Source organism: Entelurus aequoreus, linkage group LG14, assembly GCF_033978785.1.
Source record: "Entelurus aequoreus isolate RoL-2023_Sb linkage group LG14, RoL_Eaeq_v1.1, whole genome shotgun sequence".
NCBI classification, from domain to species: Eukaryota; Metazoa; Chordata; class Actinopteri; order Syngnathiformes; family Syngnathidae; genus Entelurus; species Entelurus aequoreus.
The window spans coordinates 51,702,764-51,729,947 of NC_084744.1; the positions used below are offsets into that span (position 1 = coordinate 51,702,764).

Genomic DNA, 27,184 nt, shown 5'->3' on the forward strand with positions numbered 1-27,184 from the left:
ACACAATTTAAACTAACCTGCAAATATGATGTAACACAATTTAAACTAACCAGTAAATATGATGTAACACAATTTAAACTAACCTGCAAATATGATGTAACACAATTTAAACTAACCTGCAAATATGATGTAACACAATTTAAACTAACCTGTAAATATGATGTAACACAATTTAAACTAACCAGTAAATATGATGTAACACAATTTAAACTAACCTGCAAATATGATGTAACACAATTTAAACTAACCTGTAAATATGATGTAACACAATTCAAACTAACCTGTAAATATGATTTAACACAATTTAAACTAACCAGTAAATATGATGCAACACAATTTAAACTAACATGTAAATATGATGTAACACAATTTAAACTAACCAGTAAATATGATGTAACACAATTTAAACTAACCAGTAAATATGATGTAACACAATTTAAACTAACCTGTAAATATGATGTAACACAATTTAAACTAACCTGTAAATATGATGTAACACAATTTAAACTAACCTGCAAATATGATGTAACACAATTTAAACTAACCAGTAAATATGATGTAACACAATTTAAACTAACCTGCAAATATGATGTAACACAATTTAAACTAACCTGCAAATATGATGTAACACAATTTAAACTAACCTGTAAATATGATGTGACACAATTTAAACTAACCAGTAAATATGATGTAACACAATTTAAACTAACCTGCAAATATGATGTAACACAATTTAAACTAACCTGTAAATATGATGTAACACAATTTAAACTAACCAGTAAATATGATGTAACACAATTTAAACTAACCTGCAAATATGATGTAACACAATTTAAACTAACCAGTAAATATGATGTAACACAATTTAAACTAACCTGTAAATATGATGTAACACAATTTAAACTAACCTGTAAATATGATGTAACACAAAGTAAACTAAACTGTAAATATGATGTAACACAAAGTAAACTCAACTGTAATTATGATGTAACATAAAGTAAACTAAACTGTAAATATGATGTAACACAATCTAAACTAACCAGTAAATATGATGTAACACAATTTAAACTAACCTGTAAATGTGATGTAACACAATTTGAACTAACCTGTAAATGTGATGTAACACAATTTAAACTAACCTGTAAATATGATGTAACACAATTTAAACTAACCTGTAAATATGATGTAACACAATTTAAACTAACCTGTAAATGTGATGTAACACAATTTGAACAAACCTGTAAATATGATGTAACACAATTTAAACTAACCTGTAAATATGATGTAACACAATTTAAACTAACCTGTAAATATGATGTAACACAAAGTAAACTCAACTGTAAATATGATGTAACACAAAGTAAACTCAACTGTAATTATGATGTAACACAAAGTAAACTATACTGTAAATATGATGTAACACAAAGTAAACTAACCTGTAAATATGATGTAACACAATTTAAACTAACCTGTAAATGTGATGTAACACAATTTAAACTAACCTGTAAATGTGATGTTACACAATTTAAACTAACCTGTAAGTGTGATGTAACACAATTTAAACTAACCTGTAAATGTGATGTAACACAATTTAAACTAACCTGTAAATATGATGTAACACAATTTAAACTAACCAGTAAATATGACGTAAAACAATTTAAACTAAACTGTAAATATGATGTAACACAATTTAAACTAACCTGTAAATGTGATGTAACACAATTTAAACTAACCTGTAAATGTGATGTAACAAAATTTAAACTAACCTGTAAATATGATGTAACACAATTTAAACTAACCTGTAAATGTGATGTAACACAATTTAAACTAACCTGTAAGTATGATGTAACACAATTTAAACTAACCTGTAAATATGATGTAACACAATTTAAACTAACCAGTAAATATGACGTAAAACAATTTAAACTAAACTGTAAATATGATGTAACACAATTTAAACTAACCTGTAAATGTGATGTAACACAATTTAAACTAACCTGTAAATGTGATGTAACAAAATTTAAACTAACCTGTAAATATGATGTAACACAATTTAAACTAACCTGTAAATATGATGTAACACAATTTAAACTAACCAGTAAACATGATGTAACACAATCTAAACTAACCAGTAAATACGATCAATTTAAACTAACCTGTAAATGTGATGTAACACAATTTAAACTAACCTGTAAATGTGATGTAACACAATTTAAACTAACCTGTAAAAATGATGTTACACAATTTAAACTAACCTGTAAATGTGATGTAACACAATTTAAACTAACCTGTAAATGTGATGTAACACAATTTAAACTAACCTGTAAACATTATGTTACACAATTTAAACTAACCTGTAAATATGATGTAACACAATTTAAACTAACCTGTAAATATGACGTAACACAATTTAAACTAACCAGTAAATATGATGTAACACAATTTAAACTAACCTGTAAATATGATGTAACACAATTTAAACTAACCAGTAAATATGATGTTACACAATTTAAACTAACCAGTAAATATGATGTAACACAATTTAAACTAACCTGTAAATATGACGTAACACAATTTAAACTAACCTGTAAATATGATGTAACACAATTTAAACTAACCTGCAAATATGATGTAACACAATTTAAACTAACCTGTAAATATGATGTAACACAATTTAAACTAACCAGTAAATATGATCTAACACAATTTAAACTAACCTGTAAATATGATGTAACACAAAGTAAACTAAACTGTAAATATGATGTAACACAAAGTAAACTCAACTGTAATTATGATGTAACATAAAGTAAACTAAACTGTAAATATGATGTAACACAATCTAAACTAACCAGTAAATATGATGTAACACAATTTAAACTAACCTGTAAATGTGATGCAACACAATTTGAACTAACCTGTAAATATGATGTAACACAATTTAAACTAACCTGTAAATGTGATGTAACACAATTTGAACAAACCTGTAAATGTGATGTAACACAATTTAAACTAACCTGTAAATATGATGTAACACAATTTAAACTAACCTGTAAATATGATGTAACACAATTTAAACTAACCAGTAAATATGATGTTACACAATTTAAACTAACCTGTAAATATGATGTAACACAAAGTAAACTAAACTGTAAATATGATGTAACACAAAGTAAACTATACTGTAAATATGATATAACACAAAGTAAACTAAACTGTAAATATGATGTAACACAATTTAAACTAACCTTTAAATGTGATGTAACACAATTTAAACTAACCTGTAAAAATTATGTTACACAATTTAAACTAACCTGTAAATATGATGCAACACAATTTAAACTAACCTGTAAATGTGATGTAACACAATTTAAACTAACCTGTAAATATGATGTAACACAATTTAAACTAACCTGCAAATATGATGTAACACAATTTAAACTAAACTGTAAATATGATGTAACACAATTTAAACTAACCTGTAAATATGATGTAACACAATTTAAACTAACCTGTAAATGTGATTTAACACAATTTAAACTAACCTGTAAATATGATGTAACACAATTCAAACTAACCTGTAAATATGACGTAACACAATTTAAACTAACCAGTAAATATGACGTAACACAATTTAAACTAAACTGTAAATATGATGTAACACAATTTAAACTAACCTGTAAATGTGATGTAACACAATTTAAACTAACCTGTAAATGTGATGTAACACAATTTAAACTAACCTGTAAATATGATGTAACACAATTTAAACTAACCAGTAAATATGATGTAACACAATTTAAACTAACCTGTAAAAATGATGTAACACAATTTAAACTAACCTGTAAAAATGATGTAACACAATTTAAACTAACCTGTAAATATGATGTAACACAATTTAAACTAACCAGTAAATATGATGTAACACAATCTAAACACACCAGTAAATACGATCAATTTAAACTAACCTGTAAATGTGATGTAACACAATTTAAACTAACCTGTAAATGTGATGTAACACAATTCAAACTAACCTGTAAAAATGATGTTACACAATTTAAACTAACCTGTAAATGTGATGTAACACAATTTAAACTAACCTGTAAAAATTATGTTACACAATTTAAACTAACCTGTAAATATGATGTAACACAATTTAAACTAACCTGTAAATATGATGTAACACAATTTAAACTAACCTGTAAAAATGATGTTACACAATTTAAACTAACCTGTAAATGTGATGTAACACAATTTAAACTAACCTGTAAAAATTATGTTACACAATTTAAACTAACCTGTAAATATGATGTAACACAATTTAAACTAACCTGTAAAAATGACGTAACACAATTTAAACCAACCAGTAAATATGATGTAACACAATTTAAACTAACATGTAAATATGATGTTACACAATTTAAACTAAGCAGTAAATATGATGTAACACAATTTAAACTAACCTGTAAATATGACGTAACACAATTTAAACTAACCTGTAAATATGATGTAACACAATTTAAACTAACCTGCAAATATGATGTAACACAATTTAAACTAACCTGTAAATATGATGTAACACAAATTAAACTAACCTGTAAATATGATGTAACACAATTTAAACTAACCTGTAAATATGATGTAACACAATTTAAACTAACCTGCAAATATGATGTAACACAATTCAAACTAACCTGTAAATATGATGTAACACAATTTAAATTAACCTGTAAATATGATGTAACACAATTTAAACTAACCAGTAAATATGATGTAACACAATTTAAACTAACCTGCAAATATGATGTAACACAATTTAAACTAACCAGTAAATATGATGTAACACAATTTAAACTAACATGTAAATATGATGTTACACAATTTAAACTAAGCAGTAAATATGATGTTACACAATTTAAACTAACCTGTAAATATGACGTAACACAATTTAAACTAACCTGTAAATATGATGTAACACAATTTAAACTAACCTGCAAATATGATGTAACACAATTTAAACTAACCTGTAAATATGATGTAACACAAATTAAACTAACCTGTAAATATGATGTAACACAGTTTAAACTAACCTGTAAATATGATGTAACACAATTTAAACTAACCTGCAAATATGATGTAACACAATTTAAACTAACCTGTAAATATGATGTAACACAATTTAAACTAACCTGTAAATATGATGTAACACAATTTAAACTAACCAGTAAATATGATGTAACACAATTTAAACTAACCTGCAAATATGATGTAACACAATTTAAACTAACCTGTAAATATGATGTAACACAATTTAAACTAAACTGTAAATATGATGTAACACAATTTAAACAAACCAGTAAATATGATGTAACACAATTTAAACTAACCTGCAAATATGATGTAACACAATTTAAACTAACCTGTAAATATGATGTAACACAATTTAAACTAACCTGTAAATATGATGTTACACAATTTAAACTAACCTGTAAATATGATGTAACACAAAGTAAACTCAACTGTAATTATGATGTAACACAATTTAAACTAACCTGTAAATATGATGTAACACAATTTAAACTAACCTGCAAATATGATGTAACACAATTTAAACTAACCTGTAAATATGATGTAACACAATTTAAACTAACCTGTAAATATGATGTTACACAATTTAAACTAACCTGTAAATATGATGTAACACAAAGTAAACTCATCTGTAAATATGATGTAACACAAAGTAAACTAAACTGTAATTATGATGTAACACAAAGTAAACTAAACTGTAAATATGATGTAACACAAAGTAAACTAAACTGTAAATATGATGTAACACAAAGTAAACTCAACTGTAAATATGATGTAACACAAAGTAAACTCATCTGTAAATATGATGTAACACAAAGTAAACTAAACTGTAAATATGATGTAACACAAAGTAAACTCAACTGTAATTACGATGTAACACAAAGTAAACTAAACTGTACATATGATGTAACACAAAGTAAACTCAACTGTAATTATGATGTAACACAAAGTAAACTAAACTGTACATATGATGTAACACAAAGGAACCTAACATGTAAATATGATATAACACAATGTAACCTAACATTTAAAGATGATGTAACACAATGTAACCTAACATTTAAAGATGATGTAACACAATGTAACCTAACATGTAAAGATGACGTAACACAATGTAACCTAACATGTAAATATGATGTAACACAATGTAACCTGTAGGCATGTTCAAAATAAAATAATATATATAACCAATACAACTTTGTAAGGGGTATAAATAAATAAAAAAAGGGAAAAAAAAGTGCATAAGGTGTATAAATAAAAAATAAAAATTGGTTTATATTAATACATGCATTTTCAATAATATTCAAAATATATTTTGTGCATGTTTTATTTTACATATATGCTAATAATAATTTTAGTAATGGAAAAAAGTAGGGAAGTACGTGCACGACTCAGCGAGAATGTAGCAGCTTTCCTCTTTTTTGCTGCACTTGCCGGATGGTCACCTGGACCGGTTCTGCTCCAGTTGGAACTGCCGCTCTGTCGGACAGAAGAGACAGAATATTTTGTATTGTTTTTTTTTAATTGGTTACACATTTCCACATGACAATTGGAATCTGTCACAAATTTGCCGATGCAAAAGTGTTCTCTTCATGTAAAACTTAGGGCCTGATCTACTAAGATCCAAATAGCAGGCGCTAAACAGCGTGTGCAAACTATACAAGTGTGCGTCCTTTTAGTTCAGGAGAACCTGTCTGTCCTGACGGAACATTTGTGGCTGGATACCCGATGGACGTGTGGGAGAAGTGGTGCGTCACGTGCCTGGCGATTCATTTCCGTTGAGGACATCGAAGGTAATCTACCTATTTGGAATTACGATAACGGGGCATCTGCTAAATTTGGATCGAGTGTTGCCATGATTGCTGGGATAGGCATTGCTGTAGGCACTCAGACTGTGGCGATTTCTGAACTGAATCGCAAACTGGATAACTACTTGGAGAAGCTTTCCGCTCTGCAAGGCGAAATGATGATACATTTGAGGACCAGTAACGGACAATTAGAGTAGATATTGCGATGTATCTACTCGACCTAACCCAAACATCCTGGGAACAGCATCTTGTCTTTGTGTGGTGATACAAGTTAATTAGTCTGATAATAAAATCTCTTGCAATAAAGGTATCAAAATCTGATACCCTTTGATTTTTTGTGAATCGGTACTTGGACTTGGAGGAATTCTGTCAAAAAAGTACAGAATTTGGTACCCATCCCTATAGAATACATAATATATTTTAGTCATATTTAAAAGACACACTACTACCCCAATAGTACAAAAAAAGACAGACGTATACAAGTATTACTATTACTAATGATGCATATTAAAAATGATTACACTTTCTAGTATGTGATTTCTATAGTGCATATTACTGCATTATATGTTGTATTCTTACTGAGGAAAACTAAACCTAATTAAAAAATAGAGAATACTGCTACTGCTATAATAATGATAATAATAATAATTTGCTTTATAAACATGAAATATAGATACTACCACTACGCAAATTGTAAATGACTACACATTCTATTATCTAATTAAATCAAACCTTACTTATATAGCACTTTTCATACACAGGCAAGTGGCAAACACACACACACACACACACACACACACACACACACACACACACACACACACACACACACACACACACACACACACACACACACACACACACACACACACACACACACACACACACACACACACACACACACACACACACGAACACACTATTTTTTGTATTTGCAAACCTTACAAAAGCACCCGATTTTGGTAGAACTCGCATAGATACATTAATACAGGCATTATTAGACATATTGCATGTTTGGTTTTGGAGTTTATATTTATATAACTTTCCTATTTAGTATGAGAGTATATAAACATATAATGCATTCATAAATGCCGATTTCTGAACTAAATCACAAACTGGATAACTACTTGGAGAAGCTTTCCGCTCTGCAAGGCGAAATGATGATACATTTGAGGACCAGTAATGGACAATTAGAGTAGATATTGCTATGTATCTACTCTACCTAACCCATTTATTGAGTGTGACAGTTATACTGTCATATTGAGTAAAAAAATTATTTTTGTATTTGCAAACCTTACAAAAGCACCCGATTTTAGTAGAACTCACATAGATACATTAATACAGGCATTATTAGACATATTGTATGTTTGGTTTTGGAGTTTATATTTATATAACTTTCCTATTTAGTATGAGAGTATATAATCATATAATGCATTCATAAATGGCGATTTCTGAACTAAATCACAAACTGGATAACTACTTGGAGAAGCTTTCCGCTCTGCGAGGCGAAATGATGATACATTTGAGGACCAGTAATGGACAATTAGAGTAGATATTGCTATGTATCTACTCTACCTAACCCATTTATTGAGTGTGACAGTTATACTGTCATATTGAGTAAAAAACGAATTTTTGTATTTGCAAACCTTACAAAAGCACCCGATTTTAGTAGAACTCACATAGATACATTAATACAGGCATTATTAGACATATTGCATGTTTGGTTTTGGAGTTTATATTTATATAACTTTCCTATTTAGTATGAGAGTATATAATCATATAATGCATTCATAAATGCCGATTTCTGAACTAAATCACAAACTGGATAACTACTTGGAGAAGCTTTCCGCTCTGCGAGGCGAAATGATGATACATTTGAGGACCAGTAATGGACAATTAGAGTAGATATTGCTATGTATCTACTCGACCTAACCCATTTATTGAGTGTGACAGTTATACTGTCATATTGAGTAAAAAACTAATTTTTGTATTTGCAAACCTTACAAAAGCACCCGATTTTAGTAGAACTCACATAGATACATTAATACAGGCATTATTAGACATATTGCATGTTTGGTTTTGGAGTTTATATTTATATAACTTTCATATTTAGTATGAGAGTATATAAACATATAATGCATTCATAAATGGCGATTTCTGAACTAAATCACAAACTGGATAACTACTTGGAGAAGCTTTCTGCTCTGCGAGGCGAAATGATGATACATTTGAGGACCAGTAATGGACAATTAGAGTAGATATTGCTATGTATCTACTCGACCTAACCCATTTATTGAGTGTGACAGTTATACTGTCATATTGAGTAAAAAACTAATTTTTGTATTTGCAAACCTTACAAAAGCACCCGATTTTAGTAGATATCACATAGATACATTAATACAGGCATTATTAGACATATTGCATGTTTGGTTTTGGAGTTTATATTTATATAACTTTCATATTTAGTATGAGAGTATATAAGCATATAATGCATTCATAAATGGCGATTTCTGAACTAAATCACAAACTGGATAACTACTTGGAGAAGCTTTCCGCTCTGCGAGGCGAAATGATGATACATTTGAGGACCAGTAATGGACAATTAGAGTAGATATTGCTATGTATCTACTCGACCTAACCCATTTATCGAGTGTGACGGTTATACTGTCATATTGAGTAAAAAACTAATTTTTGTATTTGCAAACCTTACAAAAGCACCCGATTTTAGTAGAACTCACATAGATACATGAATACAGGCATTATTAGACATATTGTATGTTTGGTTTTGGAGTTTATATTTATATAACTTTCATATTTAGTATGAGAGTATATAAACATATAATGCATTCATAAATGGCGATTTCTGAACTAAATCACAAACTGGATAACTACTTGGAGAAGCTTTCCGCTCTGCGAGGCGAAATGATGATACATTTGAGGACCAGTAATGGACAATTAGAGTAGATATTGCTATGTATCTACTCGACCTAACCCATTTATCGAGTGTGACAGTTATACTGTCATATTGAGTAAAAAACTAATTTTTGTATTTGCAAACCTTACAAAAGCACCCGATTTTAGTAGATATCACATAGATACATTAATACAGGCATTATTAGACATATTGCATGTTTGGTTTTGGAGTTTATATTTATATAACTTTCATATTTAGTATGAGAGTATATAAGCATATAATGCATTCATACAGTAAATGAATAAAAACATAACATTGAGAGAATAATACTGGTAATAATAGCAATAGGTACATTAGAAAACAACACGTTTCAACAAGTTTAAAACCTAAGAAGAGTTTAACATAATTACATTATGCAATTTATACATTACACGAGTACGTCGGTGACATATGTGCATAAAAGTGCAAAATACAATAGGACAAAAGTTATTTAGACACAATTTAATTCCATGTCAAATGACTCATTCCTTCATTATCTTTAATTGGATCAATCAAAAGCGTGGGGTTGGCTTTACAATGAAAACAACATAACGAGTGTATTTGGCATTTACTCTGCAATTACTACTCGTCCTCTTTACACAGCGCGTGATGCCTTCAGGGACCAGTTGAGCAATCGAGTCGGTAGTTTCCACATGCAGACACCAAACAGTCTGCAAGTAGCCAACCTCTTTTTTTTCCTCTTTTGTCTTGTGACAACAACGTGAGGTAACTTCCACCCCAAATCATCCTGCTGGTATTTCCCTGTGGTTTTTTTGTCTCCAGTCAGCAACAATGCGGTCATGACTGATATTTCACGGGAAGCCTCCAAAAATACACAATTTGCTCAACGGTTTCGGATTGCATCACACCACACCACAGATTAGAGTAGAAGGCCCGACATTATTGTTGGTAAACAACATGGACGGTTCACAAACACGCACACCTCCAAAAATTCCATAAGAAAGTTTACTGTTTGCCTAAATCAGGGGTGTCCAAAGTGCGGCCCGCAGCTAATTGTTTAGCGGCCCGCTACACACTCTGGAAATGCCATTGCAAAAATAAAAAAAACATAAAAAAAAGTGGAATGAGGTGAAATCTAACTAGAAAAAGTTGCAATGTTGACACAAATCTGCCATGCGGGCTGTTTTTTTTCTTTTGTCTATCTTTATTTTCCTTTTTTTGTCATTGCTCAAAAAAAAAAAGAAGACAAAAAATCAATGTTATAATGAATTATTTACCTATTCAAGGCTCCAACTACTTCAAATATTTGACATTAAAATGTTTTATGTGGAAAAAATATTGCATATATTGTGTGGTTGCCATATAAAAACATCCACGTTTTCTTTGACAAAAGAGCATAAAAAACACAAAATAATAGTTCAAACGTAAAATTGACAGATATATCTGAAGTTGATGTTGTAACTTAAGTGTTGAAAGTAAAACAAATAATAATACAAAATTATCACTTTATGAGCGGGGTACCTTTTGGATCCCAAAGATATTTAGTGGGATTTTATTTATCTTTTCACTGTGATTCATCAAAAATAATAATATGAAAATAAAATCAATGGTGTCTTGCATTATTGATCTTTTCAGGGCTCCAATTACTTCACATCAAACATTGCTTTCTGAATGTTTTGGGCGGTGGGGGAAATACTGCATATTTCAGTTTTACTATAAAAAACAAAGTTGTCTTTGACAGAAAAGGCATATGTAATAATAGGCAATAATAATTTAAATTGTTTTTAACATTTTGATGACTGAGACCCTTTACGGGCCCTAGGAGCCCTAAATGTTAAAAAAAAAAAAAAAATCTATATATTTTGTTATGGTTTGAAAATGAAAAATATCAAAATGGCCCCCGCATGTTTGAATTTTTCGGTGTGCGGCCCTCAGTGGAAAAAGTTTGGACACCCCTGGCCTAAATGAAGACACAAAAATGGCATTTTCTGGTTCCTTTAAAAAAATAGATAAAAACAACCAAAACGGCCTCACACACTTTTAATTTGTCGGTCTCTGACCCTTAGTGGAAAAGTACAATATTTGGTACCCATTCATAGTTAGCGTGTCACTTTATTTCTAATCTTTTCTTAGGTGGAAAATGAATTCAGAATTCAAACAACGGGATGAGTTCATGCAACATCCTGCAACACATGGAGTCCAGATACTGACGTTTTAGACCATTGCATAACTCAATGACTGCTTGCTTATTCAGTCGTGTCAGATGAAACAAACATTTAGCTGTTTGGCCACAATAAACAGCAATATGTTTGGAGGAGAAAAGGTGAGGCCTTTAATCCCAGGAACACCATTCCTACCGTCAAGCATGGTGGTGGTAGTATTATGCTCTGGGCCTGTTTTGTTGCCAATGGAACTGGTGCTTTACAGAGAGTAAACGGGACAATGAAAAAGGAGGATTACCCTCCAAATTCTTCAGGACAACCTAAAATCATCAGCCTGGAGGTTGGATTTTGGGCGCAACTGGGTGTTCCAACAGGACAATGACCCCACACTAAGGGTGTAACGGTACGTGTATTTGTATTGAACCGCTTCGTTACGGGGGTTTCGGTTCAGTTGTACCGAACGAGTTTCCACACGGACATATTAAGTAGCGTACCGCACGTTGTGTAAACAATGCACACCGAGGCGCAACACACGGCATGCTACGACAACAAAGCGATAGCGGTTTGCCGACATTGTCCAGCAGCGGTAGGGTATGCTTCTGGCAACACGTCAAACATGCTAACCCATTTGAAGCACCCCCAAGTGAACATCGCTTCAACGAAGAAAAAGACGAGCGTGGTGCAAACACCGCATTCAAGCAGCCTCTCCTCGGCGAGTCAGACAGGGCTAAAGCAATAACAAATGCCGTTGGTGTTTTTATAGCAGCAGATTTAACACCATATTGCATTAAAAACACGATTTTGACCCACTTCTTCTTTCTGCAGACAATGTGGATAAACTGATTTTTCTGGCAAAAAACATGAAGATTGAGTGAAAGTCACCAGGGTTAAAGGCTGGGGGGGGGAAGAAAAGTTAATCTGAGGCTGAGTTGACTTGAAACTGTTTAATGTTGCACTTTTTATATGTAGAAGAAAAGTTTAGTCATTTTATTTAATCTGAGCAACAATTTGAGGCAGTTTAATGCTGATTTACGTGGACCCCGACTTAAACAAGTTGAAAAACGTATTCGGGTGTTAACATTTAGTGGTCAATTGTACGGAATATGTACTGTACTGTGCAATCTACTAATAAAAGTCTCAATCAATCAATCAAAAAAAGCACTTTATATGTAGAAAGGTTTTGTTAAAGGCCTACTGAAATTACATCTTTTTATTCAAACGGGGATAGCAGATCCATTCTATGTGTCATACTTGATCATTTCGCGATATTGCCATATTTTTGCTGAAAGGATTTAGTAGAGAGCATCGACGATAAAGGTCACAACTTTTGGTCGCTGATAAAAAAAAGCCCTGCCTGTACCGGAAGTGGCGTGACGTCACCGGAGGAAGGACTCCTCACATTTTCCCATTGTTTACAATGCAGCGAGAGAGATTCGGACCGAGAAAGCGACGATTACCCCATTAATTTGAGCGAGGATGAAAGATTCGTGGATGAGGAACGTGAGAGTGAAGGACTAGAGTGCAGTGCAGGACGTATCTTTTTTCGCTCTGACCGTAACTTAGGTACAAGCTGGCTCATTGGATTCCACACTTTCTCATTTTTCTATCGCGGATCACGGATTTGTATTTTAAACCACCTCGGATACTATATCCTCTTGAAAATGAGAGTCGAGAACGCGAAATGGACATTCACAGTGACTTTTATCTCCACGACAATACATCGGCGAAGCACTTTAGCTACGGAGCTAACGTGATAGCATCGGGCTTAACAGCAGATAGAAACAAAATAAATAAACCCCTGACTGGAAGGATAGACAGAAAATCAACAATACTATTAAACCATGGACCTGTAAATACACGGTTAAGCCTGGCGAAGCTTAACAATGCTGTTGCCAACGACGCCATTGAAGCTAACTTAGCTACGGGACCTCACAGAGCTATGCTAAAAACATTAACTATCCACCTACGCCAGCCAGCCCTCATCTGCTCATCAACACCCGTGCTCACCTGCGTTCCAGCGATCGACGGAGCAACGAAGGACTTCACCCAATCATCGATGCGGTCGGCGGCTAGCGTCGGATAGCGCATCTGCTATCCAAGTCAAAGTCCTCCTGGTTGTGTTGCTGCAGCCAGCCGCTAATACACCGATCCCGACTACAGCTTTCTTCTTTGCGGTCTTCATTGTTCATTAAACAAATTGCAAAAGATTCACCAACACAGATGTCCAGAATACTGTGGAATTTTGCGATGAAAACAGAGCTTTTTGTATTGGATTCAATGGTGTCCGAATACTTCCGCTTCAACCATTGACGTCACACGCATACGTCATCATACATAGACGTTTTCAACCGGAAGTTTAGCGGGAAATTTAAAATCGCACTTTATAAGTTAACCCGGCCGTATTGGCATGTGTTGCAATGTTAAGATTTCACCATTGATATATAAACTATCAGACTGCGTGGTCGGTAGTAGTGGGTTTCAGTAGGCCTTTAAGAAACCATTCTGAGCCTCATATTATTTAGTTTAAATGTTATATATGTTGACCACATTAACCCTGGCAATGGACCCTGTGTGTATATGTATGTTATTGTTATGCTTAACATTCATGACTGCCTGCTGTTGCACTGATCAGCCTAGTGGTGGCTCACATCCATCACACACAGAGCTATTTCTATTTTTGGGCAGAATTATTATAGTGTTCCCAATGTTAAAAGGATAAAGCCATTGTTTACAAATTTGGTAAATAAATAACCAAAAAATGTACATTTTGTTGTTTTCTTACTGTACCGAACCGTGACCTATAAACAGAAGTACGTACCAAACCAAAGTTTTTGTGTACCGTTACACCCTTACCCCAAACACACATTAAAAGTGGTAAAGGAATGGCTAAATCAGGCTAGAATTAAGGTTTTAGAATGGCCTTCCCAAAGTCCTGACTTAAACGTGTGGACAATGCTGAAGAAACAAGTCCATGTCAGAAAACCTACAAATTTAGCTGAAATGCACCAATTTTGTCAAGAGGAGTGGTCAAAACTCCAAGCAGAAGCTTGTGGATGGCTACCAAAAGCGCCTTATTGCAGTGAAACTTGCCAAGGGACATGTAAGCAAATATTAACATTGCTGTATGTCAGGGGTGTCCAAAGTGCGGCCCGGGGGCCATTTGCGGCCCGCAACTAATAGTTTACCGGCCCGCCACACATGCTGCAAAAATTGCAAAATTGATAATATTGCAAAAATTTAACAAAACATTTTAAAAAGGTGGAATGAAGTGAAATCTAACAAGAAAAAGTTGCAATGTTGACACAAAGCTGCCATGCAGGCTGTTTTTTTTCTTTTGTCTTTGTTTATTTTTCTTTTTTTTTGCCATTGCTAAAAAAAAAAAAAAAAAAAGACTAAAAATCTATGTTATAATGAATTATTACTTAAAAAATCTCACTTTAAAATGTTTTATGTGGAAAAAATATTGCATATATTGTGTGGTTGCCATATAAAAACATCAAAGTTTTATTTGACAAAAGACCATAATACAAACAAAATAATAGTTCAAACGTAAAATCGAAAGATATATCTGAAGTTGAGCTCGTAATTTAAGTGTTAAAAGTAAAAAAAAACTAATAAAAATGTATCACTTTATGAGTGGGGCACGTTTTGGATCCCAAATATATTTAGTAGGATTTTATTTAACTTTTCACTGAGATTACTCAAAAATATTAAATAATTAAAATCAATGGTGTCCTGCATTATTGATCTTTTAAGGCTCTAATTACTAAATACTGCATATTTCAGTTTTACTATAAAAAACAAAGTTGTCTTTGACAGAAAAGGCATAAAACCTTTTTTTTTAATTTTTTTTTTACTTTATATCAACCTGAAGTTGATATAGAGATTTACTGTAAGCGTTAAATCAAAAATAATAATAATTTGACTTATTTTTAACATTTTAATGACTGAGACCCTTTATGGTCCCCGGGAGCCCTAAAGGTAAAAAAAAAAATCCATATATTTTGTTATGGTTTGAAAATGAAAAATATCAAAATGGCCCCCGCATGCTTAAATTTTTCCGTGTGCGGCCCTCAGTGGAAAAAGTTTGGACACCCCTGCTGTATGTATACTTTTGACCCAGCAGATTTGGTCACATTTTCAGTAGACCCATAATAAATTCATAAAAGAACCAAACTTCATGAATGTTTTTTGTGACCAACAAGTATGTGCTCCAATCACTCTATCACAAAAAAATAAGAGTCGTAGAAATTATTGGGAAACTCAAGACAGCCATGACATCATGTTATTTACACGTGTATGTAAACTTTTGACCACGACTGTAGCTTATAAACAAGTGGAGATAAATGCGTATTTACAATTTTTTTTTTTTTTTTACAATTTAATGCGTTCTGTACGACTGCCAAACGATCCCTGGAATGCTAACAAATCCTTGTCGACCCCGCAAAAAAACAAAAAAGATAATGTGCAGATTTATTGACTTGGAACATTTTTATTATAAAACGATACAAACTATGCTTGTATCCTGATGAGAAGCATATCTGCAGAAAACCTGCTTTTTCACATTGGCACAATATTTACACAAGATGTCACCAATGGGAGAAAAATCGTTACTAACTAAATCCAGAGGAGTGGGCGTGTCTTGGACAAACTACGGGCCCGGGGGGTGGACTGGGGTAAGGCGTGGGTGTGAACCAGTAGATCAGTCAGCTGATTTATGGGAAACGACAGAGCTGAACTGGTGCAGAGTCAGAAAAAAATGGCACGCTTGTCCCATCGAAAACTTGAAGACATTTAAGACATTAAAAACATTCAAGACTGCACTTTTTGGGGGGAATTTTGTCTATTATTCACACTCCTTATGTAAGGCAAGAACACGTTTGTTTTTTCTTTTTTTTATGCATTCTGAGTCGTAAAATATGGCAAGTAAAAGGTGGCTAACAATGCAGGTATTTACATGGCGTGAACTGAATGTTAACCAAGTATTAGTGATATTGTTATTATAAGCGCTAACACAGAGGAACTATTTTTACAGAGAGCTAACTAGCTTTTGCTGCTACAAAACACAAAACCAGTGAAATTGGCACGTTGTGTAATTTGTAAATAAAAACAGAATACGATGATTTGCAAATCCTTTTCAACTTATATTCAATTGAATGACTGCAAAGACAAGATATTTAACGTTCAAACTGGAAAACGTTGTTATTTTTTTGCAAATATTAGCTCATTTGGAATTTGATGCTTGCAACAAGTTTTGAAAAAGCTGGCAAAAGTGGAAAAAAAGACTGAGAAAGTTGAGGAATGCTCATCAAACACTTGTTTGGAACATCACACAGGTGAACGGGCTAATTGGGAACGGGTGGGTGCCATGATTGGGTATAAAAAGGAGCTTCCATGAAATGCTCAGTCATTCACAAACAAGGATGGGGCGAGGGTCACCACTTTGTGAACAAATGCGTGAGCAAATTGTCGAACAGTTTAAGAAAAACCTTTCTCAACCAGCTATTGCAAGGAATTTAGTGATTTCACCATCTACGGTCCGTAATATCATCAAAAGGTTCAGAGAATCTGGAGAAATCACTGCATGTAAGTGGTAATGCCTGTGACCTCCGATCCTTCAGGCGGTACTGCATCAAAAAGTGACATCAGTATGTAAAGGATATCACCACATGGGCTCAGGAACACTTCAAGCAACCACTGTCAGTAATTACAGTCGGTCGCTACATCTGTAAGTGCAAGTTAAAACTCTCCTATGCAAAGCAAAAGCCATTTATCAACAACACCCACAAACGCCGCCGGCTTCGATGGGCCCGAGCTCATCTAGGAGTGACTGATGCAGAGTGGAAAAGAGTTCTGTGGTTTGACGAGTCCACATTTCAAATTGTTTTTGGAAACTGTGGACATTAGTAGCATTAAACAGGCACTGAGTGAGCACAATGTGTCCGTCATGTCCTCATGTGTCATGTCTTTGTATTGTTTTCGGACTATAATGTGCAATAATGTTATGTGTGTATATATGCATATGTATGGATATGTGCATGTGTGTGGATGTATATATATATATATAGATTCATATCTTCTTTTTTATCTTTTTTTACTATTTATATTACTAAATTATTGTGTATGCACCTTAGGGGATATGCTCCAATTTTATTGTTCTTTGAACCTGTTCACTGTAATAATGACAATAAAACTCTATTCTATTCTATCGTGTCCTCCGGACCAAAGAGGAAAAGAACCATCCGGATTGTTATAGGCGCAAAGTTGAAAAGCCAGCATCTGTGATGGTATGGGGGTGTATTAGTGCCCAAGACATGGGTAACTTACACATCTGTGAAGGCACCATTAATGCTGAAAGGTACATACAGGTTTTGGAGCAACATATGTTGCCATCCAAGCAATGTTATCATGGACGCCCCTGCTTATTTCAGCAAGACAATGCCCAGCCACATTCTGCAGGTGCTACAACAGCGTGGCTTCGTAGTAAAAGAGTGCGGGTACTAGACTGGCCTGCCTGTAGTCCAGACCTGTCTCCCATTGAAAATGTGTGGTGCATTATGAAGCCTAAAATAGCACAACGGAGACCCCCGGACTGTTGAACAACTTAAGCTGTACATCAAGCAAGAATGGGAAAGAATTCCACCTGAAAAGTTTCAAAAATTGGTCTCCTCAGTTCCCAAACGTTTACTGAGTGTTGTTAAAAGGAAAGGCCATGTAACACAGTGGTAAAAATGCCCCTGTGCCAACTTTTTTGCAATGTGTTGCCGCCATTAAATTCTAAGTTAATGATTATTTGCAAAAAAAAATTAAGTTTCTCAGTTCAAACATTAAATATCTTGTCTTTGCAGTCTATTCAATTGAATATAAGTTGAAAAGGATTTGAAAATCATTCTATTCTGGTTTTATTTACCATTTACGCAACGCGCCAACTTCACTGGTTTTGGGTTTTGTAGTTCTGATTGGATCCTGTGCCGTTTTATTGGTGAAATGGAGTCAAACGTCACGAAAGCTTACGTTGTATTGGCGAAACAGAGTCATGTGACAGTGCCTGTCGGAAGAAGGCGCGCTGACAAAATGAATTCGTCTTTGCAAGTCTTAGACAATAGATTATAAATAATGATATGAATAAATGTAACGGTGGTAATGCAACTTAATGTAACAGAGTAAAAGTAGCGTTTCTTCTTCTTGGTATTTTTATGTATTTTATGCATTTTTATCTATTTATCTATGTTGTTATGTTTTTATGTGTTATTATGAATTTGCACTAAATTAGTTTTGCTTACAATTTCGTTGTACAATGTACAATGACAATAAAGATATATTCTATTCTATTCTATTCTAAATAGGCCTACTGAAAGCCACTACTACCGACCACGCAGTCTGATAGTTTATATATCAATGATGAAATCTTAACATTGCAACACATGCCAATACGGCCGGGTTAACTTATAAAGTGCAATTTTAAATTTCCCGCTAAACTTCCGGTTGAAAAAGCCTTCGGAGGACGACATATGCGCGTGACGTAGCCCGGGAACAGAGGTATGCCTTCCCCATTGAATACAATACAAAAAAGCTCTGTTTTCATTTCATAATTCCACAGTATTCTGGACATCTGTGTTGGTGAATCTTTTGCAATTTGTTTAATGAACAATGAAGACTGCAAAGAAGAACGTTGTAGGTGGGATCGGTGTATTAGTGGCTGGCTGCAGCAACACAACAAGGACTACTTACTTGGATAGCAGACGCCTAGCCGATGCTAGCAGACCCACCGCACGGATGATCGGGTGAAGTCCTTCGTCGCTCCGTCGATCGCTGGAACGCAGGTGAGCACGGGTGTTGATGAGCAGAGCAGATGAGGGCTGGCTGGCGTAGGTGGAGCGCTAATGTTTTTATCATAGCTCTGTGAGGTCCGGTTGCTAAGTTAGCCTTAGCGTCGTTAGCAACAGCATTGTTAAGCTTTGCCAGGCTGAGATCTATTAACCGTGTAGTTACATGTACATGGTTTAATAGTATTGTTGATCTTCTGTCTATCCTTCTAGTCAGGGATTTATTTCTTTTGTTTCTATCTGCTGTTAAGCCCGATGCTATCACGTTAGCTCCGTAGCTAAAGTGCTTCGCCGATGTATTGTCGTGGAGATAAAAGTCACTGTGAATGTCCATTTCGCGTTCTCGACTCTCATTTTCGAGAGGATATAGTATCCGAGGTGGTTTAAAATACAAATCCGTGATCCACAATACAAAAATGAGAAAGTGTGGAATCCAATGAGCCAGCTTGTACCTAAGTTACGGTCAGAGCGAAAAAAGATGCGTCCTGCACTGCACTCTATTCCTTCACTCTCACGTTCCTCATCCACGAATCTTTCATCCTCGCTCAAATTAATGGGGTAATCGTCGCTTTCTCGGTCCGAATAACTCTAGCTGCGTTGAAAACAATAGGAAAATATGAGGGAGTGAACAACTGACAACGTCACGCTACTTTCGGTAGGGGCAAGGTTTTTTTTTTTATCAGAGACCAAAAGTTGCGAACTTTATCGACGTTGTTCTATACTAAATCCTTTCAGCAAAAATATGGCAATATCGCAAAATGATCAAGTATGACACATAGAATGGATCTGCTATCCCAGTCTAAATTAAAAAAAAACATTTCAGTAGGCCTTTAAAGCTACTCTCAAAAATTTGCGTTACTACCCACTTCTGGTAATGTTACAGTATACTTGTTAAATAAAACCTCTGTCTTGTTTTTAATGAATACTTGGGCTTACTACGCTACTGTATTTCATTGTTGGTCATTATGGTGAAACTTGGAGAGGCAAGTTTTGTCTGAGGTGATACTTGGTGGAAAAAGTTTGAGAACCACTGATTCAGAGGATTTTTTGAAAAAAAAAAAAAGGTAGATTTTATGGTAAAAAAAACAACATATTTTTTCTGTAAAATTGAGGTCAAAACTGTTCCAGGAGTTTGCTGCAGTGACATCCACTTGACACTCTGCCCCCTCCCCTCATGGACATGTTGAATGCTAACATAACAGCTTCCTGTACTGTACTTCCTGTCACACTCTTTCTTGGATGACTTGACTGTAAATACGCCTTGTGGTACTTTTTAAGTACCACAAACATCCATCTTGTGTCTTGCAGCAAACATGCATGCATCTCCTCCAGCACAAATAAACATTTACAGCACGCCTCAGAGAGAGCAACAAAGGTGGTATGATCCCAGTACTAATAAAGTACCTAATGAACTAAAAATGGTACTGTACTGCCACATCAGGAGGTAGTCCAAATCCAATCGGAATCGGATCTTTTCAAAATGTGACTTCAGTCTAAACGCAATGTGACCCGAATGTGACTTTTTTCGTCAGCTGTGGGCGAGCTACATCACTCGTGTGCAAAGACGCCGTCGCCAGCGGATGTGGATATTTACCCACAAAGTTCGGTTTCCGTGAGCAAAGTCTATTTCAGTTGACATAACTTTCGGTGCATCGCTTGTCAATAGTGCACAAATAATAGGATATGTGTACAAAACCCAAAACCAGTGAAGTTGGCACGTTGTGTAATTCGTAAATAAAAACAGAATACAATGATTTGCAAATCCTTTTCATCAATGTTCGAACTGAGAAACTATTTTTTTTTTTTGCAGATAATCATTAACTTAGAATTTAATGGCAGCAACACATTGCAAAAAAGTTGTCACAGGGGCATTTTTACCTCTGTGTTACATGGCCTTTCCTTTTAACAACACTCAGTAAACGTTTGGGAACTGAGGAGACCAATTTTTGAAGCTTTTCAGGTGGAATTCTTTCCCATTCTTGCTTGATGTACAGCTTAAGTTGTTAGCCTACTAATGTGTATTTATAAATGGTTGATTTATCCTTACTAGCCTATATAAATCAACCATTTATAAATACAGTTCGAGTTGTTCAACAGTCCGGGGGTCTCCGTTGTGGTATTTTACACTTCATAATGCGCCACACATTTTCAATGGGAGACAGGTCTGGACTACAGGCAGGCCAGTCTAGTACCCGCACTCTTTTACTATGAAGCCACACTGTTGTAACACGTGGCTTGGCATTGTCTTGCTGAAATAAGCAGGGGCGTCCATGATAACGTTGCTTGGATGGCAACATATGTTGCTCCAAAACCTGTATGTACCTTTCAGCATTAATGGCGCCTTCACAGATGTGTTAGTTACTCATGCCTTGGGCACTAATACACCCCCATACCATCACAGATGCTGGCTTTTACACTTTGCGCCTATAACAATCCGGATGGTTCTTTTCCTCTTTGGTCCGGAGGACACAACGTCCACAGTTTCCAAAAACAATTTGAAATGTGGACTCGTCAGACCACAGAACACTTTTCCACTTTGCATCAGTCCATCTTAGATGAGCTCGGGCCCAGCGAAGCCGGCGGCGTTTCTGGGTGTTGTTGATAAATGGCTTTGGCTTTGCATAGTAGAGTTTTAACTTGCTCTTACAAATGTAGCGACCAACTGTAGTTACTGACAGTAGTTTTCTGAAGTGTTCCTGAGCCCATGTGGTGATATCCTTTACACACAGATGTCGCTTTTTGATGCAGTACCACCTGAGGAATCGAAGGTCCGTAATATCATCGCTTACGTGCAGTGATTTCTCCAGATTCTCTGAACCTTTTGATGATATAAATTATTAATGAAAAAATAAAGTTTATGAGTTTGAACATCAAATATCTTGTCTTTGTAGTGCATTCAACTGAATATGGGTTGAAAAGGATTTGCAAATCATTGTATTCCGTTTATATTTACATCTAACACAATTTCCCAACTCATATGGAAACGGGGTTTGTAGATGAGCTCGGGCCCAGCGGTGAGCTACGGTGTGTACTGAAGCACGTTTAGCTATTCCTCGTCCTGCAGTGATAATGGTACTTGAAAGAAACTTACTTTATTTGTCGCCATGGAGATTTAGAAGTAGCTACAACACTGGACTTTAGCCGCTAGCTAGCTACCTCTTCCTGAGTGAGTTCAGTGTTATAACTTCACCTTTATCTTCACCTGTCTACACCCTGTGTCTGCTTGTAAGTACACCGTGATCGTGCGCTGCCGAACATGCTCCTCTGCTCGTAAACCAGCAATGACGCGACGTGACGACAACGGAGGGTGGGGGACCGGTACTTTTTAGAGGTGGTATAGTACGGAATATGATTCATTAGTATCGCGGTACTATACTAATACCGGTATACCGTACAACCCTAACATGGCGACAACACTATTTTCGTCTTTGGCATCATCAATGAAATATACCCATACGTCTTGAACTTCGAACTTGTTGTGTCACACTGCGGTTATCTCAGGAAGTAGACAGACAGTTCACACACACACACACACACACACACACACACACACACACACACACACACACACACACACACACACACACACACACACACACACACACACACACACACACACACACACACACACACACACACACACACACACACACACACACACACACACACAATGATATATTTATGAGCGGAATAGCAGCAAGTAAAGTGCATACATCCTACTGTACAGAACATGTAAACATTTTACATTGTTAAAAGTAATGATTTATTACTCACTAATGTGGAAATTAATCTCAGTTCATTTTTCCTGTGTGAAGTTGGCCCCCCTTTTTTGTTGTAAATATTCAAATAACACTGCCCATTCATTTGTGCTGCTTTCATGTTGTTGGGATTTTGCCTATCTATTATTGTTTTTATTTACATTTAATAATGTTTATGTCAGCATGTTATTACACTGCAAAAAGTCAGTGTTCAAAAACAACAACAAAAAACCCAAACATGAGGGGTATTTTATTTGAACTAAGCAAAATTATCTGCCAATAGAACAAGAAAATTTGGCTTGTCAAGACTTTCCAAAACAAGTAAAATTAGCTAACCTCAATGAACCCAAAAATACATTAAAATAAGTATATTCTCACTAATAACAAGTGCACTACTATATGAGAACGTATTTTCTATTGTTTCATTGAAAATAAAACAGCAAAGTCCATTTGGCTGTCATCTGTTTTGATATGATTTTTTTTTCATGCTTGAAATAAGAAATTATTACTTTAAAAAAGTAGTTTTATACTTGTGAGTGTTGATGACACAGCTTTGCAACAGTTGATAATTCTAGTTTCAAGCGTGTTTTACTCAATATAGGTCATCAAATCTCAGCAACAAGCTGTAATATCTTACTGAGATCATTTAGGACCAAAACCCTTAAAACAAGTAAAACACTAACATAAAATCTGCTATGTGAGAAGAATTATCTTATCAGACAGAAAATAAGCAAATATCTCCCTTATTTGAAATATTTAATCTTACTTAGATTTCAGTTTTTGCAGTGTATGCATAACAAGCACCTTACCTTATCAAAATCTTCCAAATACTTGTTTATGTTATTAACTTTTTATAGTTTTTATTTTATTTCATATATATTTTTATAATTATATTGTGCAACTGCTGATGTTTTTGTTGTTGTTATATGTATTATGAGACCAGTTTTTCTGCCCTCTTAGCCAGGATTCTTGTAAAAGAGATTTTAATCTCAAGGAGTTTTTACCTGTTAAATACAGAACAGCCAACATCACCTTGTCAACATTTTCCCGAACTACTTGTCCCCATTTGTGCTGCAATTCTTTATTTATTCATTAGAGTTTAAAAAAAAAAATCTTGTAACATGTTATGATTCATGAATAGCCCCCAAACCTTATCAAAATTTCCCCAAACGTGTCCCAATCATTTGTGCTGCTATGACTATAGTTTTTATGATTCATAACCAGCCCCGTAACTTAAAAGCTACAAAACCCAAAACCAGTGAAGTTGGCATGTTGTGTAAATAGTAAATAAAAACAGAATACAATGATTTGCAAATCCTTTTCAACTTATATTCAATTGAATAGACTGCAAAGACAACATATTTAATGTTCGAACTGAGAAACTGAATATTTTTTTTGCAAATAATCATCAACTTAGAATTTAAAGGCCTACTGAAAGCCACTACTAGCGACCACGCAGTCTGATAGTTTATACATCAATGATGAAATCTTAACATTGCAACACATGTCAATACGGCCGGGTTAACTTATAAAGTGCAATTTTAAAATTCCCGCCACACTTCCGGTTGAAAAACTCCTTTGGATATGATTTATGCGCGTGACGTCACAAAATCCACGGAAGTGGTTGGACCCCATCGGACCCGATACAAAAACCTCTTGTTTTCTTCGACAAAAATTCCACAGTATTCTGGACATCTGTGTTGGTGAATCTTTTGCAATTTGTTTAATGAACAATGGAGGCTGCAAAGAAGAACGTTGTAGGTGGGATCGATCGGTGTATTAGCGGCTAAGTACAATACTTACAGCAACACAACAAGGACTACTTACTACGCCTAGCTGATGCTTGCCGCCAAACCCACGGATGAAGTCCTTCGTCGCGACGTTGATCGCTGGAACGCAGGTGAGCACGGCTGTTGATGGGAAGATGAGGGCTGGCTGGCGTAAGTGGAGTGCTAATGTTTTATCATAGTTCTGTGAGGTCCGGTTGCTAAGTTGCTAAATTAGCCTTAGCGTCGTTAGCAACAGCATTGTTAAGCCTTACCAGGCTGTGAATTTTTAACCGTGTAGTTACATGTCCATGGTTTAATAGTATTGTTGATTTTCTGTCTATCCTTCCAGTCAGGGGTTTATTTATTTTGTTTCTATCTTCATTTGAGAACGACACTAGCACGTTAGCTCAGTAGCTAAGTGTGTCACCGATGTATTGTCGTGGAGATAAAAGTCACTGTGAATGTCCATTTTGCGTGCTCGACTCTCATTTTCAAGAGGATATAGTATCCGAGGTGGTTTGAAATACAAATCTGTGATCCACAATAGAAAAAGGAGAGAGTGTGGAATCCAATGAGCCAGCTTGTACCTAAGTTACGGTCAGAGCGAAAAAAGATACGTCCATCACTGCCTCTCTAGTCCTTCACTCTTTCATCCTCGCTCAAATTAATGGGGTAATCGTCGCTTTGTCGCTCCGAATCTCTCGCTCCATTGTAAACAAAGGAAAATTGTGAGGAATATTACCTCCTGTGACGTCACGCTACTTCCGGTACAGGCAAGGCTTTTTTTATCAGCGAGCAAAAGTTGCGAAATTTATCGTCGATTTTCTCTACTAAATCCTTTCAGCAAAAATATGGCAATATCGCGAAATGATCAAGTATGACACATACAATGGATCTGCTATTCCCGTTTAAATAAAAAAAAATCATTTCAGTAGGCCTTTAATGGCAGCAACACATTGCAAAAAAGTTGGCACAGGGGCATTTTTACCACTGTGTTACATGGCCTTTCCTTTTAACAACACTCAGTAAACGTTTGGGAACTGAGGAGACACATTTTTTAAGCTTCTCAGGTGGAATTTTTTCCCATTCTTGCTTGATGTACAGCTTAAGTTGTTCAACAGTCTGGGGGTCTCCGTTGTGGTATTTTAGGCTTCATTATGCGCCACACATTTTCGATGGGAGACAGGTCTGGACTACAGGCAGGCCAGTCTAGTACCCACACTCTTTTACTATGAAGCCACGCTGTTGTAACATTGCTGAAATAAGCAGGGGCGTCCATGATAACGTTGCTTGGATGGCAACAAAACCTGTATGTACCTTTCAGCATTAATGGTGCCTTCACAGATGTGTAAGTTACCCATGTCTTGGGCACTAATACACCCCCATACCATCACAGATGCTGGCTTTTACACTTTGCGCCTATAACAATCCGGATGGTTCTTTTCCTCTTTGGTCCGGAGGACACGACGTCCACAGTTTCCAAAAACAATTTGAAATGTGGACTCGTCAGACCACAGGACACTTTTCCACTTTGTATCAGTCCATCTTAGATGAGCTCGGGCCCAGCGAAGCCGACGGAGTTTCTGGGTGTTGTTGATAAACGGTTTTCGCCTTGCATAGGAGAGTTTTAACTTGCACTTACAGATGTAGCGACCAACTGTAGTTACTGACAGTGGGTTTCTGAAGTGTTCCTGAGCCCATGTGGTGATATTCTTTACATACTAATGTCACTTTTTGATGCAGTACCACCTGAGGGATCGAAGGTCCACGGGCATTACCACTTATATGCAGTGATTTCTCCAGATTCTCTGAACCTTTTGATGATATTACGGACCGTAGATGGTGAAATCCCTAAATTCCTT

At 35.1% G+C, this 27,184-nt stretch overlaps 1 long non-coding RNA gene across 1 annotated transcript in view; it reads right to left on the minus strand.

Annotated features, from left to right (window-relative positions):
* Positions 1 to 6,178: 6,178 nt before the first annotated feature.
* The window catches only part of LOC133665434 (uncharacterized), a 42,989-nt gene continuing 21,983 nt past the window's right edge, over positions 6,179 to 27,184 (minus strand). Inside the window, exon 3 of the long non-coding RNA XR_009828743.1 lies at positions 6,179 to 6,564. This is a non-coding gene — a long non-coding RNA (uncharacterized LOC133665434). The remainder of the gene's footprint in view (positions 6,565 to 27,184) is intronic.